At 32.9% G+C, this 19,982-nt stretch overlaps 1 long non-coding RNA gene across 2 annotated transcripts; it reads right to left on the reverse strand.

Moving 5' to 3' along the window:
* Positions 1-9,644: 9,644 nt before the first annotated feature.
* On the reverse strand, positions 9,645-11,533 carry LOC122723572. Of its 2 annotated transcripts, XR_006350557.1 has the most exons (4): positions 11,421-11,533; positions 10,761-11,315; positions 10,570-10,661; positions 9,645-9,688 (listed from the first exon to the last, which is right to left on the reverse strand). It is a non-coding gene; the product is annotated as an uncharacterized LOC122723572 (long non-coding RNA). The 2 variants fall into 2 exon arrangements; XR_006350556.1 differs by having other exon boundaries at positions 10,761-11,510.
* Between the last annotated feature and the right edge of the window lie 8,449 nt (positions 11,534-19,982).

The following is a 19,982-nucleotide window of genomic DNA, read 5'->3' on the forward strand; positions in this document are numbered from 1 at the left end:
CATAGATCATGTGAGAAAGGGATTAACTTTACATACTAGGGTCAAGCACAACTCTAAACCTCAATATACATCATTACATTACATTACTATACTTTACATTACAATGTCTTTTTCATGTCTACATCTAACTATTACATAAAACACGACTTTACTCTTGTTGACTTCCTGGTCTATCCCGTACCTACAAACTTGGGGGATTAAGGGAATGGGGTGAGCTACTATAGCCCAGTGAGCAGAATAGTAAAAACATTATATTAAAGTTTATGCTTTCATGAAATGCATCACATCACAAATCAACCACATCAAGGATGGACTTGTCACCAATAGCCCTCTACACATTCCAACAGTGCCAGGGGCGTAGCATGTGCCTCACTGGTCTTTCTCTTACATAACATAACATAACATTCCAATATGCTAGGGGCGTAGCATAGGTCTCACTGGTCTTTCTCTTACATCGTACCAGGGGCGTAGAATGGGCCTCACTGGTCATACATACTATACCAAATCATATCATATCATATCATCATACGAGGGCTAACGGATCATTCAACATCCATCCACATCAACATTATATTATGCAATACAACATATTCGTGAATTCTAATGCAAACACCCTAATATATCTCATGGCATTCATGATGCGTGAATCATGCTAAAACTTTTATTAATTGCTTTGAAATATAAAGATCCATTCTACTCACCTCAAGCTAGCTCTGAAAAGACACTGAAGCAGCTATCTCACTGCTGGGGTCCTCGGTTCCTCGGGTCCGAACCTACACAGCTGGACTCAAATGAGGGACCAAACATACATGAACATGACTCTAAACTATTCCCCAAAAACCCCCTAAAAAACCTTAAAACAATCATAGAAAACATGCAAAGGAAGGCTGAACAGGGCACTTTCGGCGGTAGGTTCGGCGGCCGAAAGTCCCTCCAGAGCCGAAACTCAGCCACTTTCGGCGGCACCTTCGGCGGCCGAAAGTGGTTCCAGAGCCGAAACTCGTGCATGTTTAGCGGCACCTTCAGCAGCTGAAACTCCCTTCCAGAGCCGAAAGTCTAGCTTTCGGGGGCAGGGTTCGGCAGCCGAAAGCTTGCCTCCACAGGCAGGTTCGGCGGCCGAAAGTGCCTTCGGCTGCCGAACCTGAGTTCTTCCAAAGGGCAGAACTCAGCCTCCTCTTGCACATTTTGCCTCCCAAACCATTCAAACATGCATTTAGCTATTCTACAACATGCATACATAAGCAAATAAGCATTTAGGGGTCTCAACCTATCCTAAACCCCAACACAAACACATAAAGCAACTCAAACAACATACATTACCCATAACTCAACATTGACCCTAACATGCATTTCTACCCCATAAACTTTCATAAAATTTGCTTAAAACATACAAGAAAGGTAGAATCTAAGCTTACCTCTTGAAGATCGAGATGAGAGACGATCCTAACTTGGAGATGGGAGAAATCTAGCTCCTTGGGTCTTTAAGCTCCAAAACTTGATCTTAGCTTCAAAGATCTTCAAAACCAAGTTAAAACTTGTTAAAACTTGAAAGATTTGAGGAAAATCATCAAAACTAACCATGGGAGGGCATGGACTCACCGTTGGCCGAAAATAGGGGAGAAAGCTCGCCCATTTTCGGCTATGGATCCTTTTATAGGTGGCTGGCCAGGCCATCTTCGGAAGCCGAAGGTGATTCCAAAACTCATGCATGTTCAGCAGCCGAACCTGGATTTCCCTTAATGGTCTTTTTCATTCAAAACTTAATTTCTTTCTTACTTAAAACCATAAAATACATGAAAACATTTTATAAAAACATGTTTTTACCCTTCTAGAGGTTTCCAACATCCGAGATTCCACCGAACGGTAGGAATTCTGATACCGGAGTCTAGCCGGGTATTACAGTTTGTTTGGTCCCTCATTTGAGTCCACCTGTGTAGGATCGGACCTGAGGAACCGAGGTGATCAGTAGTGAGTTAGCTGTTCCAGAGTCAGCCAGAGGTGAGTAGAACATAACTCTTTCATTTTTAAAGCAATCAAACTTTTAAGCATGCTCATGCATCATGGATACCATGTTTATGTATTAGGTTGTGGCATTAGAATTCACGAATATGATGTATTGCATAATTTATTGTTGATGTGGATGGATATTGGATGACCCATTAGCCCTCGAGATGATATGATATGTTATGACAGATAAGGAAGTCCAGGGCTGCCCATGCTACGTGTCCTGGCATTATGTTATGTTTAAGAGGAAGTCCTGGGGAGCTCCGTCGAGGGCCAGGCACATTGGATTATGTAGAGGGTTATTAGTGACAAGTCCATCCTTGTTGTGAATTGTTTGTGTTGTGACGCATTTCATGAAAGCATGTGTTTTATTAAATTATTTTTACTGTTCTGCTCACTGGGCTTTAGTAGCTCACCCCTTTCCCCTAACCCCCAGGTTTGCAGGATCAGAGATAGTACGGGAAGTCGTCAAGGTTGATGGTATAGTCTATGTAATAGATTAGTAGTGGACATGTAATGTATTGAGGATAGTATTGTGCTTGACCCTATTGATAGATTGTAATCTCTTTTGTACATGATCTTTATGTTAATGTTTTTAATGATGAGATGTGTTGAACCAAGCTTGATGTATGAGATGTTGACCCTACTAGAGCATTTGATGATGGCTCTAGTATGGGGTTTTTATGTTTACAGTTATGATGCATGCAAATGTCAAGCTTGGTATATGAAAAGTTTTAAGTTTTTATGAAAACGTATGATCATGTATGGGATTTCATCAGGTATAACAGGATGTATGTTAGGTTTGCTACGGGTTCCGGCGACCTTAAGTCGATCTGAATCCTAGCGCCGGTAGCGGTCCGATTTTTGGGTCGTTACAGTAGATCCTTGTCTTTTCTTATGTTTTAAGTATGATTTAAGAAGGGTTAAGGGTTAAAAATGCATGAATTTGTTAGATCTAATGTTATAGGGTTTGAGTTGGGTTGTTTATGAATGTTTGCTCTTTTGATGTTTTAGTTGTTGTTTGTTGGGGTTTAGTGATAGAGCATATTTTAGTCCATTTTATCATTATGTTCTTGATGTTTATTTGCACCTTTTCTGCTTAATTTTATGGTTTTAATCATGTTTTGCAGATATTAGGTGTAAAGAGACAATCTGGAGAAAATGCTCTTAAAACTGCCAAAAAGTGCCAAATATGGAAAGTGTCTGTAACGACCCGAAAATCGAACCGGTACCGGCGCTAGGATTCAGATCGGCTTAAGGCCGTCGGGACCCGTAGCAAGCCAAACATACATCCTGTGAACCTGTTTAATCCCATACATGATCAACAACATACATAAAAATAAAACTTTTCTTTCATTCATTCTCTCATACACCAAACTCAACCTGTGCATGCACTATACATAATCATAAACATTGACCCCTCTTTGGGATCTCATCAATGCCCCAATGGGTGACATAACATGTGTTGAGTTGGTTTACATAAACATCATAAAACATCTGAGATCATGTATTAAAAGGGATAACAATACTCTATGGTCAAGCACACCTCTAACATCCATGAACATCTTTACATTACATTTCTATACTGTACTTATACATGACTGTACCAAACATAACATCTCAACATTATTCATGTCCACACTATCTATTACATAACCAAGACTTCATTACACTTGCTGACCTCCTGGTCTACTCTGTACCTGCAAGCCTGGGGGTTAAGGGAGAGGGGTGAGCTATAAAGTCCAGTGAGCAGAATAATAAAACATTTAAAACATATGATAACATGGAATGCATCACATCACAGTCATATCACATCAAGGATGAATTTGTCACCAATAGTCCTCTACATAGTCCAACTGTGCCAGGGGCGTAGAATGGGCCTCACTGGTCTTTCTCTTACATAACATAACATAACATAACATTCCGACTGTGCCAAGGGCGTAGAATGGGCCTCACTGGTCTTTCTCTTACATGGTGTCAGGGGCGTAGAATGGGCCTCACTGGTCTACCGTACCGTATCATCATCATATCGTAACATATGAGGACTAAAGGATCATTCAACATTCATCCGCATCATCAACATATTATGCAATGCAACATATTCGTGAGTTCTAATGCAAATACCCTATTATATCTCATGGCATTCATGATGCGTGAATCATGCTAAAACTGATTTATTTATTTTAAAGCATAAAGAGTTATTCCAGTTACCTCTGGCTAGCTCTGACAGACACAGAAGCAGCTGAACTCACTGCTGGGGTCCTCGGTTCCTCGGGTCTGAACCTACACAGGTGGACTCAAATGAGGGACCAAACATACATGAACATGACTCTAAAATACTCCCCAAAAACCCCCTAAAAATACCTCAAAACATCCATGGAAAACATGCAAATGAAGGCTGAACAGGGTACTTTCGGCGGCAGGTTCGGCCGAAAGTCCCTCAAGAGCCGAAAGTCAGGCAGGTTCGGCGGCACCTTCGGCGGCCGAAAGTCCCAGACGAAGACGAAACTCATGCATGTTCGGCGGCACTTTCGGTGGCCGAAACTGCCCTCCAAAGACGAAAGTCCTCTTTCGGGGGCAGGGTTCGGCAGCCGAAAGGCTTGCCTCCCAGGCAGGTTCGGCGGCTGAAAGTCCTTCGGCTGCCGAACCTGGTTTCTGCCAAAAGGGCAGAAACTCGGCTCTTCATGCACAATAGCCTTCCAAACCTTTCAAACATGCATAAACCTGATCTACAACATGCATACTCAAGCATACAAGCTCCTAGGGGCTTCAAACTATCTTAAACCCCAACTACAACACATCAAGCAACCACAAACATCATACATTGCTCAAAGACTTAACATAACCCATAAAACCAACCAAAACCTAAACATGCATTTCTACCCCATAGATCAACTTAAAACTTGTTTAAAACATGCAATGAGCTCAAGATCGGCTCTTACCTCTTGAAGATCGAGAGAAAGACGACCTAAACTTGGAAACTAAAGGAAAAGAGCTCCTGTGTCTTCCAAGCTTCAAAACTTGCTCAAATGCTCAAAATCTTCAAAATAAAGTGAAAACTCATGAAAATCTCGAAAGATCTGAAGGAAGAAACTCAAAATTAGTGAGGGACGGGGAAGAGCTCACCTTGGCCGAAAATGGGGAGAAAACTCACCCATTTCGGCTAAGGAACCCATTTATAGGTGGCTGGCCAGGCCACATTCGGGAGCCGAACGTGCCTCCGCATGCATGCCATGTTCGGCGGCCGAACATAAGGTTCGGCGGCCGAACCTGGACTTCCCTCACTTATGCTTTCGGGGGCCTAAAGCACTCCCGAAGTGCATGCATGTTCGGCGGCCGAACTTGGGATTCGGCGGCCGAACCTGGGTCTTCCTCCAAGGCTATTTTCATTCAAAACTTAACTTCCTTTTTACTTAAAATCATAAAACATATTAAAACATTTTATAAAAACATAGTTTTACCCTTCTAGAGGTTTTCGACATCCGAGATCCCACCGGACGGTAGGGATTCCGATACCGGAGTCTAGCCGGGTATTACAGTGCCAAAAAAGGAAAGTTTTCAAATAAGAAAAGTTTTCAGAAAATGAAAGTTTTCAAATAAGAAAAGTGCAGAAGCAAAAGCAAATAAGGAAAGCTCAGTCAGAAGATTATTTGAAATTCAAATCGCAGATCTTTCTTTCCTTGTTCAAAGATGTGCACACACTGCAGCAGTCATATCTTCCTATTTAGGCAGCAAGATCTCAAGAAGACGCACTTGCCTCTTCAGCATTCAGCATTCAAAATTTAAATGAAGGCTCCACCTAAAAAGGAAAGACTAGACAGATTCACTTTCCCTTCTGCATTCAATGACTGCGCACCCACCTGCCTCCTGAAAGCCAATCCGCGCGCCACTTTCCCTCTGAAGAAGATATGCACTCTTCTTTCCTTCCAAATAATTTTGCAACGCGAATCTTTCCTTTTCAGACACAACTTGGGCAGCAAGTACCTCTTGGGCAGCAAGGTCAGCATCTAAACTTAATTAGGAAGCACAATCTGCGCCTCCTTCCCTTTCTGAGACCAAGCCGCGCGCCTCCTTCCTTCTGGAGAATTTGTAACGCGATTCTTTCCTTTTCAGCACTTTGAACAGCCTCTTCACTAATTAGAAAGCAAGTATGACCTAGGGCAGCACTTTCAACTATAAAAAGACACATAAGGAGCCTCCACACAACCTTTGCACACCACCTTAGAGACACCTACGGGATTCACATCTCTTCTTCTACCTTTCTTCTTTTCTTTTATTTTCTTTTTTTTTGTTTAAGCCATGAGTAGTTGAAACCTTTTTTCTAGTTGAAGATTGGTTGAAACTAAGGTTGTTTAATGGATTGTGAGATCTGAACACACATTGTTTGTCTTTTGGTTATTCAATATTCATATAGTTCATGCTTGAATTCTATTATTACTCTGTTGTTTTGATCAAATTGGCCACTTGATTCTTGATTGCAAGGTAATTAATTGTTAGTTTGGATAATTTTAAGTCCGTAATTGCTTGAATTATTCAAACATAAGAACACTTGGTGTAAAAACCAAGGAAATTGTATGATCTAGCAACATCTCATGCGTTTGAGTAGTTAGGATTGGATCTCTCTATCTCTTCATGCAATTAATAATTGTTTTGATGCCTAAGGCTCAAGGACGTTCCTTGGCAATTTGTTAATTAGTAATTAATTAGAGGATGTTCCCTAATTGGTTTAATCATAAGGAGAGACATGGTGGTGAGAAGCGTCTTCCATCTCTATAACTAATCTATTGAATCAATCAAAAGAAACTAAGTGTCAATGATCAATCCCAACAACTGAAGTGGGTCCAATTCTTCAACTAGAGCTTTCTTATTATTTATTTATCTTTTATTTTATTATTCACTTTTTTAAATTACTTTCAGTAGTTTGTTAATTAAATCAATCTCAAACCCCCCATTTTACTTTTACTGCAATTTATTTTTATTCCGCTTTCAGTTTATCTCATTTTCAGTTTTATCTCGTTTCAGTTTGTTTTACTTTCAGTTTATTTTGCTTTCAGTTTTATCTCGTTTCAGTTTGTTTCGCTTTCAATTTATTTTGCTTTCAGTTTATTTCGCTTTCAGTTTATTTTGCTTTCCGTTTATCTCGTTTCAGTTTATTTCTTTTTCAGTTTATTTTTGTTTCAGTTTATTTTATTGGTCTTGATAAGGAAAATAGGTAAGTTCTCAATTCCTTGTGGATTTGATCCTTTCACCACTATCTGCAGTTGTAAATTGTTGATAACCAGAGAGGTTATTTTTGGCCGGCTTCGACAACCGCGAGTCATTTAGGCTAGTTTTTAAGCCTCTTATGCTTGATGAGTGTGTATGCATGTTTTGAGGAGTTGGATGTGAGGTTTGGGAGAGTTTTGGTGGCTGAGTGCATAAGGCAGAATCGGATTCTACCATTCTGGAGAATCCAGGTTTGGCCACCGAAGCAGGGTTCGGCTGCCGAACCTGCCTGTGGAGGTAGCCTTTGGCCGCCTAACTTGCCCCCGAAAGCATGGACTTTTGGATCTGTGAAAGGGTTTCGGTCGCCGAACCTGCCCTCGAAAGTGTCTGACTTTCGGATCTGTGGGGACCTTCGGCCGCCGAACCTGCCGTCGAAAGTCCTCTGCCCAGCCTTCCCTTGGTTGATTCCTATGCATGTTTTGTTATGTTTTAGGGGGTTTTTGGGGAGTTGTTTAGAGTCATGTAATAGTTGTATTGGTTCCTTATTTGAGTCCACCTGTGTAGGATCGGACCAAGGAGACCGTAGAGGCCTTCAGTGAGTCAGCTGCTACAGTGTTAGGCAAACGTCAGCTAGAGGTGAATAGAACTAAACTAATCTATTGTTTTAAGGTAATCAAAATTTTTGAGCATGTTCATGCATCACGAATGCCATGATATGTAATAGGTTGTTTGCATTAGAATCCACGAACACTACAACATTATCCATATCTTGTCACAAAATAAATTGTAGCTAAAAATAGAATTTTGGTGGTTAGATGATTTTGCCACAACATATTTTTCCCGTGACATACCGTAGCTAGAAGTGGCGTAACTAAAGTTTAGTTACAGGATTTATCTGTGTTGTGGCTAAAATAAATATTTATAGTCACACTTTTTATTTAAATGAAGCAAAAATATTGCCATTAAAAATAAATATTGTGGCTAGTTATTAGCCACAAATGGAATATTTGTAACCACATTTTCTTTTTGCCACAACAACTTTTTTTTGTAAGTGATTTTGCTATGATTATGTTACAAAAATAATAATGTGGCAATTTAAACTTATGTATAGTTACAAATTTAATTTTATGGCTAACATATCTAAATTTAGCCATAAACTTAATTGTATGACAAAAAATATTTACTATTAGCCACATTTAAATAATTATAATGCAAGAATAAAATTTATAACCACAAAAATAAGAAAGTGATAAGTTCTAGTATAATTGTTACACTTAATTTTATTTTATAACTATTGAATAAAGCCACAAAATTATTAAATTAGAAGCTATTCTAAATATAGTACATACGGCTACTATTAATTATTTGTAGCTAAAATGTAATATTTATTTAATTTATTATTATTTAATGGGATTATATTATAATTTACTATTACATATGTTATTTATCTATTAATAATTTTGGTAAAATTTATAATAGAATATAAAATTTATATAAAAAATTTAGCTAAAATTTAAATTTATAAAATAATTATATATTAATATTAAGACTCAATCAGAATGACAATTATAAAATAACAATACATTTAAGTCAAAATAACTAATATCCAAAATAAACTAATTTAAGTCATAAACCAATCACACTAAAAATACTTGAAATTATAATACCATACTAACACTAATATTAATATCTAAATTTTTTAAAAGTAGTATTATAAGGCTGCTGGCTGCTTCAAAATCCAAAACTTCAAATATACTGCAAATCATCCTCCAATTTCATCATCTTGGGAATCCTCCATAGGCTGTATAAAATTTTATTTCAAAATATTAATAACAAAATTATATAAAATAGATAAGGTTCATACTAGTTATATAGCTTACAAAAATTCTTATATTAGAAAAAAAATGAGACTTAGTTTTTAATCACTTACTGATGCAATATTATTGTTTTTCTCCAAAAATATCTTGAATTTCTGCTCTCATATTCTATTCATCTCTGCAAGTTTCTCATCCATTTGCTTCTTAACATCATTTACTTGTTCACTTGCTTCTTTTTGAATTTGTTGGACACGCTCGTTTGCTTCTCTTTTTGAAGTATCAAGTTGTTTAAGTAGTTCTATCTTTGTAGGTCTAGCACCAAAATATTCCGTGACATTTTTTCCAGGACCATAAGCACGTACATAACCATTTTTTCTGGCCCAAGTACATCAGCAAACATAGCATCATCATCCAGTGAAATTTGTCCTTCTTCTCGTTATTTCTTTAGTTGCTGAAACTTTTCCTGTAGAGATATTTATATTTATTGATATTAAAAAAAATCAAAATATAGCATAAAATACATAACAAATAAATAAAACATATGTAAAAAGTATTACAATGGCTTCTTGTGATATTGGATCAATTTCTTTGCCTTGCTTTCTCTTTCTGGATTCAAATAAAAGCTCTAAGCGAGAAAGTGTTTTTCCATTTTTTTTGTTCTTCTGTTCAAATAAATATAACAATTAGTATTAGTTTATCATAGATCTATATCAATAAAAATTTGAGTTCAAGCAAAACCAAACTTTCCGTAAAAGAGTCAATTGACTTAACTACAAATATGCTGCAGATAAACAAAACTTGTATAAAAGAGCTAACATTTTTACAGCTAATGATATCAATTCAAGCGTTAAAATTCATAATACTGTTGATTATTATTTACTCTACAAGTTTGGATGCTCATAGGGTTGACCAATCATAATTCATTCCTATATTTAGAATATTAAACATGGTCAAATTTCACCATTAAATGAGTGAGTTATTAATGGTGTTTGCTGTCTAATCTAATACTACTAAAAAATTGTCATGTTTAACTTTAATGAGCATAAAGAAAAAGGGGATTTGTTTTGATGTGGGAAATGAAGGTTAATAATGGCAGTCTGAATCTAATTAGGCATTTACAGAAAAAATAATAAATGGCATATCAAAAAGTTCTAACAATCATATGAACTTCAAAAGGCATTATTTTTTTTTTTTTTGATAAAAATAGCTTTTATTAGAACTTTGAGAGTTATAGCAGAATACAAAGAATAACAACAAGCAGCTAGCTTATACCATTACAGGTTGACCAGTTCTTGATTGTTGAACTACTAAAAAGAATTTGGATTAAGGAATAAGGAAAGCTAGGCACATCTTAAACCAAACAAAAGATCCATAAAAGATCAAATCATAAACTTTCTCAAGTTCTAAACTAGAATTATCAAATACTATTTTGTTTCTTTCTAGCCATAGTCCACAAAACGACAGCAGTAAAAAGGGATTATTTGTATATCATTTAATTAATAAAAAATATTATAATACTAATAAAATAAAAACAAACTCATACCATATGATCTCTCAGCCAAGCAAAGCTTTTTGTCCCCGTGTATGGCGGCATAAAACGCTTGCATCTATTTGTCTTATTTTTGTTGCTTCTCTCTAAAGAAAAACAATGAAAAATTTTCAGAATTTATGTTAGCTAACAGAAACTGAATTCATATAAAATAAATTATTAAATTTTACACGAATTTTTAATACCTGAAATGCATTTTCTGTCCAAAGATTAACCAAATACTTCCAATCTTTTACATCCATATCCTTAGGCTTGTTTCGGAGACGAAGTGAATAAGTTGCCTTTGAATCAAAGTACTTCTTCTTCAACTTATGCCTATAATTCCTATATAATGCATTCATATGACCGAAAATTGCTCCCTTTCTTGCATCAGAATACTCAAAAGTGAACTTTCCTTTTAGCAAAGAAGTAAGAAATAAATATTATGATACTTAATAGAACTAAAAAAATTATAATCATTTTATAATGGATGTAATTTAATATAAATTTTCGTACTAATATGGTAGACCACATAAGGTCGAGCTTATCATCGGTAATCTTATTCCATTGTTTCACTTGCAATGGATAACACGACACACTTCTAATAATTTGTCCTAAAAACCAAACAAATGCAGTAGCATTATCACCAATAGCTTGATCATCTTCATCAAATTCTACTGGCAATTTTTGTCCATTCTCCAATTGTGTGATTTTCAAGCATCGTGTTGGTCCTCTAGTTTTTCTTTTAATTATATTGGAACCTATTTCAAAATAAAAGTAAAACAATAATCATATAATAACAAGAATTTCTGTACATAGAACAAGTAAACATAATCAATTGTTTAAATAAAATTAAATGAGTAAACCTGTTGCTGCAGTTGCATTTGGATTTTGAAGTTGATTAGAAGTGTGATCAACAGTAACTGCGGGTAGCTCGTCACCAAGTCCATTTGGTAAAATATTATAATCTCGAAATAGAGTGTATATATCAATGGGTTTCCAAGGGAACTTCTTATAACTATCCATCATATTTTTCACATCTGTATCATCTTTAACCTCTATCAATGCATCAAGATCACTAAGAGATTTATCAGCCTTCAAGTAATAAAATTTATCTCCTTTTATAACATCAAATCCACAATCCTTTTTCAAGTCATCGAATATATCAAAAAATGAGATGAAATCAACATCAAAATTAGGTTTCTCCATGAACCTACCATTTTCATATATTCTATTTGGTGAAAATATAAAATGACCTTCATAATGATACCTCATTGTCTTCTGACTAGTATTCCCTAAAAAAAAAATTGAAGTTAGCCATATAATTATTTATGAAAACAACTTAAAATTTATAAATCACATAAATATTATTTACCTTGAAAATTTGAAGCCTGATTTTGGTATAACTCTTGAGTTTCTTGAAAGTTCTGATTAACATTATTTTCAGTCTCATTTTCCAAGTTAATATTGATGGAATTCCCTTTTCACAACTTGCATCGTCGAGCCATGATGTTTGCTTCTGCTTCATGGAAAAAATTGAATATTACACATAGAGGATAAATTAATATAAAAATAGTGAATCAAAGCTTTTTAACAGATGAAAAACGAATGAAAAGTAAATATCAGATGCCTTTCACGTGTTTAACCTAGAACAATTACAATGAAACATTAATTTTAAGACTTTTGTAATTTTAAACATACCTGATTGGATTTGATAGTGGGAGCTTCTCCTTTTGATAGTGGACAGAAATTGAAAACTGAATAAATCATGAGTGAGAATGAATCAGTAGCGGCTGTAAGGAGGGAATTTTTAATTTTAAGGTTTTCATTCCCCCCAAGCCAAAAAGCTTAACATTATATTGCCGCCACTAATTGATAGGGTTCCCTTTATTAATTAATATAATATTATTTATTTTTATTTTTTTGTAATTAAAATATTTTATATTTTTAATTAAATAAGCAAAATAAAATAATTTTAATTTGCTTAAGCAGATTCAAAATCAACGCTATGAATTTTTTTTTAAAAGAAAAAAAATCATGACCACACCTTCGTAGAGCTGTATTTTTAACATCAAAATAAATTTATTTTCAAAAAAAAAACTTTAAAATTAATTTATACGCAAAATACAAATATGTAGGTAAAAAAAATTCAAGTATGTAAAAAAAAAAATTTTAAATGTGCCAAATTTGGCATAATTGTGTTTTTTGATGGAATAAGACTCTAAAAGTGTTAAATCGTTGGTTAAAAATTTGGAATAATTTTGGTATAAATTTAATTTATATATTGTGGATAAAGAATTTTGGTTTTTTGGTTACCGATTAGTAATTATGTTTAGTAATTAGTAATTCTGTAAAAAAATTTCAATTACCATAATTTCCAAATTTGTAATTGGTCATGGTGATGGTTATAAAATGCTCACCTTTAAGCATATGGTAGTGTAAAGTTCATGTTACTAAGGGTGTGTAGTACCGGTTCTCAAACTGATTCCTAGAAGAAAGCGGTACTATATAAAAAAAACGATTCCTAAAAATTAAAATAAAACTTTAATTCTTTACTTAAATTAATTTAAAGTCAAGAACATTAAAAAAAAAAGATGGGACGCAAAATAAACGATAGTGTCTTTCTTACTCCAAAATGTTATACTCATACATTATAAACAAAATTGTTATTTTTTAGTAATCATTTATTCAAATATTCAATTAAAATAAAACTTTAATGGTTCCCTTTAATTAGTTTAAAGTCAAGAACATTAAAAAAGAAACAATGGGGGCCAAAATAAATGACAGTGACTTGCTTACCCTAAAATATTATACTTATACATTATAAACAAAATATAATAATTATTAGTAATTATTTATTCAAATATTCATTTAAAATAAAACTTTAATTGTTCACTTTAATTAGTTTAAAGTCAATAACATTAAAAAAGAAATAACGTGGCGCACAATAAACAACAGTGCATTTCTTACCCCAAAATATTATATTGTTAATCATTAGTAATCATTTATTCAAATATTCAATTAAAATAAAACTTTAATTCTTTACTTAAATTAGTTTAAAGTCAAGAACATTAAAAAAAAAGATGGAACGCACAATATAAACGACAGTGCCTTTCATACCCCAAAATATTATACTTATACATTATAAACAAACTTGTTATTTATTAGTAATCATTTATTCAAATATTCAATTAAAATAAAACTTTAATTATTCACTTTAATTAGTTTAAAGACAAGAACAATAAAAAAAGAAACAATCGGGTGCAAAATAAACGACAGTGTCTAAACATTAAAAAAGAAATGATGGGTGTAAAATAAATAACAATACTTTTTTTACCCCAAAGTATTATACTTATATATTATAAACAAACTTGTTATCTATTAGAAATTATTTATTCAAATTTTCAATTAAAATAAAACTAAAATTGATAATTATAACTAAAATTGATTCATTAATATGTAACTTTTTAAGTTAGAAAATAATTCTCAATAACTTTTCTATCTAAACAAATGGACAATAGGAGAAAAATTGATTGAGAGATAAAAAAAAACATATTATATGAAATTTTTTAGAACCTCTAAGCATATTTTTTGAACTTGATAAACCAATATATAATACCTAGAGGACCTCAGAGTAATTCTCCAAATTATTTTATTAGTTATAGTATTCTATCATAGTTATATAATTGTGGCTAATTTGATAGCTAATTCAATGACTCTTTGATAATTATAACTAAAGTATCATAGTACTCATATAATTCCTTTAGCTACGATATTGTGGCTAATGATTTAGTAATAGTTATGACAAACATAATTACATGACTAATATTTTTATGTTTCTGCCACAAATTTTTTGTAATGACTAATAAATTGTAGCTAATAAAATAATTATTACTACAATCATATTAGTTTCGTGGCTATTAAAAGTATTATCTATAATATTAATGTGTTGTGACTATAATGGTAGTAATTGTTACAAAAAAATTAAATTTATAGCTATTATATCTATTAGCTATGATATTACTTTGTAGCTAAAATTAATTGTGGTAAATAGTCAACAAATAGTTACATTATATATAAAATAAAACAAAAAATACATATTAGTTATAATTGTTGCATTTTTGTTACTAAATAGTTTAAATTAGCCACAATAGGTTTTTAGCCGTAATAAAATAAATATATTAGCCACAATAATTTTTTTTGTAGCTACGTATCGTAACTAGAGATGTAATATGTTGTAGTGGAATATGATGCATTGCATTATTTACTGTTGTTGTGGATGGATATTTGATGACCCACTAGCCCTCGAGCAGGTTATGTTATGACGGATACAGAAGTCCAGGTGAGGCCCATTCTACGTCCCTGGCATTATGTGAGGAAAAGTCCAGGTGATGCCCATTCTACGCCCCTGGCATATTGGATATGTTATGTTATGTTTAAGCGAGAGTCTTGAGGAGCATCCGTAGTGGGCCAGGCACATTGGATTATGCAGAGGGTTATTGGTGACAAGTCCATCTTGATGTGAATTGTTTGTGTTGCGACGCATTTCATATGAACATATGTTTATTAAACTGTTTTCATGTTCTGCTCACTAGGCTCTTATAGCTTACCCCTTTCCTCTAACCCCAGGTTTGCAGGAGTACATATAGCTTGGGAGAGTCGGCATAGCTGTTGGTAGAGTTTTAATGTAATAGAATAGTAGTGGACATGTAATATCTTATGGATTAGAATTGTGCTATGCCCTAATGAAAGTTTTGTAATTCCGGTTTACATGATCTTTATGTAAAAGTTTTATGTTTATGTTATGTTGAACCAAGTTGAGCCATGTATGTTGACCATACTGGAGCATTTGATGAGGACTCTAGTATAGGTTTTATGTTTTCAGTTTATAATACATGCACAGGTTAAGCTTGGTTTCATGAAATGTTTAAGTTTTTATGTTGATGTATGATCATGTATGGAAATTTATCAGGTACACAGGATGTATAATAGGCTTGCTACGGGTTCCAGCGACCTTAAGTAGATCTGAATCCTAGCGCCGGTAGCGGTCCGATTTTCGGATCGTTACATATAGAGACGCCCCTTGTGGAAGACTCGGGCTGAAAAGGGGCCAACTCTTCTACTGTAGGAGGGGGTAGAAAAGGAGGAAGCATGATTATCTCCTCTGCTTCGCAAGCCCGTTTAGGAGGGGGACCAGATTCCCCAGTAATAGCTTTGCCCTTGCATGCAGCACGAGCCGCCTTAGCAAACTTATTCTTTTTTTTTCAGCTATATCTACATAAAGCAAAAAGTGAGTAAGTAAGGCAGTTTGAAGAACAAAATAAATCAAAAAGAAAAATACAATGCTCGCAAGCTAGGGAGGTGCTTTCTCAAAGACTGGGCGGGTGAGTACCCTGAGGCTGCCTTGCATGAAGATGGCTCTATCAAGATAAAGTGGCATTCCTCTCTTTCTTGGTGATGTTTATCTTCTGGGACGTGGCCATCGTCTGGAGGAAGTCTAAAGCCTCTTCCTCACCCCTCCGTGGCTGGACCCCGTCCTTTCTCAGTTTCACAACTATGTTCCAACTGATACGGATGGGACTAAAACCCCCAGACACTTTGTGGTGGAGGATGAAAAACTTGTCATTCCATCGCTTTAGGGATGAGGGTATCCAGTCGAATAATGTTGGCATTTTCTTATTCATTTTGAAAGCAAATAGGAATTACCTTGAAAGCAAGAAAGTGTGAATAAAAAAGATGAATGGCAGAGTCTTTTCTAAAGTAAAGATATCGATTGTGAGCAAAAGTGATATTTGGAGAAGAAGGGTTTTTATATGATGGCTTTGACATTAGGCTTTAAATATAGCTTGAGAAACAAGGCAACCATCATTGATAGGAGCAGGTGAAGCGACATGAGCAGGGAAAGGCTAATCTGATTTAGCCATATATCCCAAATCATGAAGACTGTTGTCATCTTCAAATCTAAAGAATCAAAGACCAGTGGGAGGACCTCTGATGTAAAGCAACAGTCGCCCAAAGTTTGTCATGAGTTGTTACCACAAGATAAGGCCACGTAGTAAGGTTTTGATAAGTCGATATGTGGTCCTACCCATGGAAAGGAAGGCCTGAACACCGTGGCACCTAGTTCTTCGCCAAGACTTGCCCTATTCAAGAAAGGTCGAGTCTTCACATAAAGTTACCGTTAGTGGATATCATTCAGCAGATTTCCGTTACGCCTATAATCCCTGGCAATTAGCCGACACCAATCGAATTTTCAGGAGATGTCATAATTAACTCAATCTTCTTAAAGTATAAAAGCTAATGATCACAAAGACAAATGTATGCAATTCTCTTATACAACTACTATTGAGTTCTAAGCAAATTCCTTATACTTGCCTCTTCTTCAGCTTATTGACTTGAACATTGGAGTGGTTGTCATAGGCGCCAATGACCTCACATTCTCTTTCTTACAGAATTGACCAATTGCAAAACAGTTTTGTTTCAATCACCTCAATATATATATATAAAATAAATTCACGAATATAAAAACGTACAACACACAAGTTGATTGAAACTAATTATATATAAAAGGTTGAATACATAATTTAACCTCTTACTTTTATATAAAGGTTGAATACATAATTTAACCTCTTACTTTTATATAATAAATCAGTTGATATTCTAATATTTTTATTATTTATATTCAATACCTAACTTGCGATTGTATAACTTACATGCATGTGTTTTGAATTTTTTTTTCTTTTATTTAAAAATGGGGATTGAGAATTGGGTGATGGGGAGTAGAATCCGAAACCTCTTAAATTTACTTAGACGCACTTACACTAGGCTAAGTCTGTGAGTGATTTTTAACAGTTAAATTATTACTGTTTATAAAATTTAAAAGTCTAATGGATCGATTTTATAAAATTAAAGATTAAATAGTTAAATTTTGTAAAAATTAAATATCAAATGCTAATAACAAAAAAATCTTAATGGATCAATTTTTTATAAGAGTTAAAAAGTATAAAATATTGATATGAAAAAGTCAAGATATATTACTTGATTTTTTTACGTAAAATTTAATGTCAATTGATATATTTGGCATGTGCTCTAAATATAATTACGCGGAATTCCTTTGCTATTGTCATTAATAGCTAGAAGTGAGAAATTGTCGAGTGTATTTTAGATGGCTGCAAGTCCTGTGAATGAGTGAATCTGACAAGGAAACGCGAAACCACTTCTGTAGCATTTCCTGTTTGCGGAAATTACCATTTTCTTATTTTTTTTTCCTTTAACTATTATTTTATTCTTATGTTTATTTATTTTTAGTTTCATATATTTGAAGCTGAAATAAGCACATCAATTAGTGTCGGTCAAAATAAAGAGAGAGATAGAGATGGTACCACTGCAAATTTAGGCTGCCAGTTCAGTGCAAGAGAGAGCAAGTGGGATATCATCATGATTCCAACAATCAAAAAATAAAATAAAATAAAATAAAATAAAAGAAAGAAAGAAAGAGTTACTCCGGGGACCAATTAGCTAACCATACTTTTCCCCTTTTTAATAAGTTTTTTTAGCATGTGTGGTCTGACCTTTGTTTTCTATATCAGATGCTAGCTGACAAACACAAATAAAAGATAATAAATAAATAAATAATATTTTTCTCTAATTAAATTATACTGTTTTAAAATCTCATATCCATTTAAAATAAATTATAATATAAATTAAGGAATTTAGATTTTTTTTCTTAAATTTATCTTTTAAAATAAAATAAATTAATATAGTATCAGAATTTTATTAATATTAAACCTTTTTATAAATATATCATATATCAAAGATACGTTAAATTATATATCAGTTTAAAATAGAATATCTCACATAAAAATATATTAAATCTATGTCGGTTTATAAGATCTATAAATACTTTTTTTTAAATTAATTTTTAAAATAATTTAAATCCGATCAAAATTTAACAAAATGTTCAAAGGGCCAGTAAATTTAAACATATGCTGGTCGATGAGTGAAGGTATGGACGAAAAATTGATGTACATCAGTGCATTTGTCCTTTCTGAAGTTTGATTATGCTGTTTGATCAATTTGAAACTGATGGGCTTAAGAGTTGGACCAAAATGATGGGTTTTACATAGTAACAATATGTGTTTAAAAAATTAATATTTATTTTTTGCTTTCAAGTCACTAGTGCTTATATAGATATATAATTCTTCTAAATACTCTGAATTGACAAAGGGGTTTAATTGATAGATAACTTAGAAAGTGAAATTCTTCATATTTAGCGAACAAGTGGCAGAAGCTTTCTTGTGAAAAAATGCAAAGGATCTTCCTAATAGAAATTGACATCTTCAATTATCTCTACTTATTAGTCATAATAAATGTGAAATTATTGAATAAATTTTGATTGATATCAAATTAAAGATTTAAAATTTCAAAAAATTATTTCATTTATCACATAATTTAAAAAATTTCTTTAGCTCCATAATAAACTTATATAAAAAAAAAATTACTTACTGAAATATAGTAGTCTTGATAAACCAATGCATAAAATTATAATGGATGCACTTAAAATTACTGATTCATCGTTTAACTTAAATAATTTTATAAGAAAAAATTTAAATAAATAAAATCATTCATAATTTTATCCATATACATAAGAAAAATTTTTAAATTAAAAAATTTTAATTTTTTTATTTTAAACAAAAATTTTAAAAATAAAAAATTCAATTAAATTAAATTTTTAAACAATCGTGATTCCAAAAATTGGGTAAAACTTATGTATTCACTTTTTGGCTCTATATACCATCTCTTTAGGCAATAATTATCCTCAACTTATCAATTTATTTTTTTAATTATATATTGTCCACACAACATTTAAATAATAATATAATAATAAAAAATTATTATTATTATTATTATTAACAATGAGCAATATTCGGTTCAAATCGAAAAAATCGATCGAATCGAATTAATTTAAAAATTTGATTCGATTTTTAATTTTAAAAATTTTGATTATTTCGATTCGGTTTAATTTTGATCAGAAAAAATTAAAAAAATCGAATCGAATCAATTAGTGATAATAGTATATTATTTTCAATAATATAAAGATTAAATAGTTAAAATATTTCAATTAAATTTTAAAATATTAAAATTAAAGTGTAAAAAATAAAAAATTTATTAAAAATTCAAATCGATTAAATCGAATTGAATCAGACCAATTCGATTCAATTCGATTTCTAATCAAAATCGATTTGGTTTAATTTTTATAAATATCAAAATTTCAATTTTTAATTAACGAATATTTAGCTAATAGGGAAAACCAAATGAAAAAAAGAGGTCCAATGGCCTAAGTAATAGCCCTATAGTTAAACGAATATAAAATGAACCATTCTATGTAATGAATTAATTAGTATTCATACAGTAAGCTTATATAGAAG

The sequence above is a fragment of the Manihot esculenta genome, chromosome 4 (genome assembly GCF_001659605.2).
Source record: "Manihot esculenta cultivar AM560-2 chromosome 4, M.esculenta_v8, whole genome shotgun sequence".
NCBI classification, from domain to species: domain Eukaryota; kingdom Viridiplantae; phylum Streptophyta; class Magnoliopsida; order Malpighiales; family Euphorbiaceae; genus Manihot; species Manihot esculenta.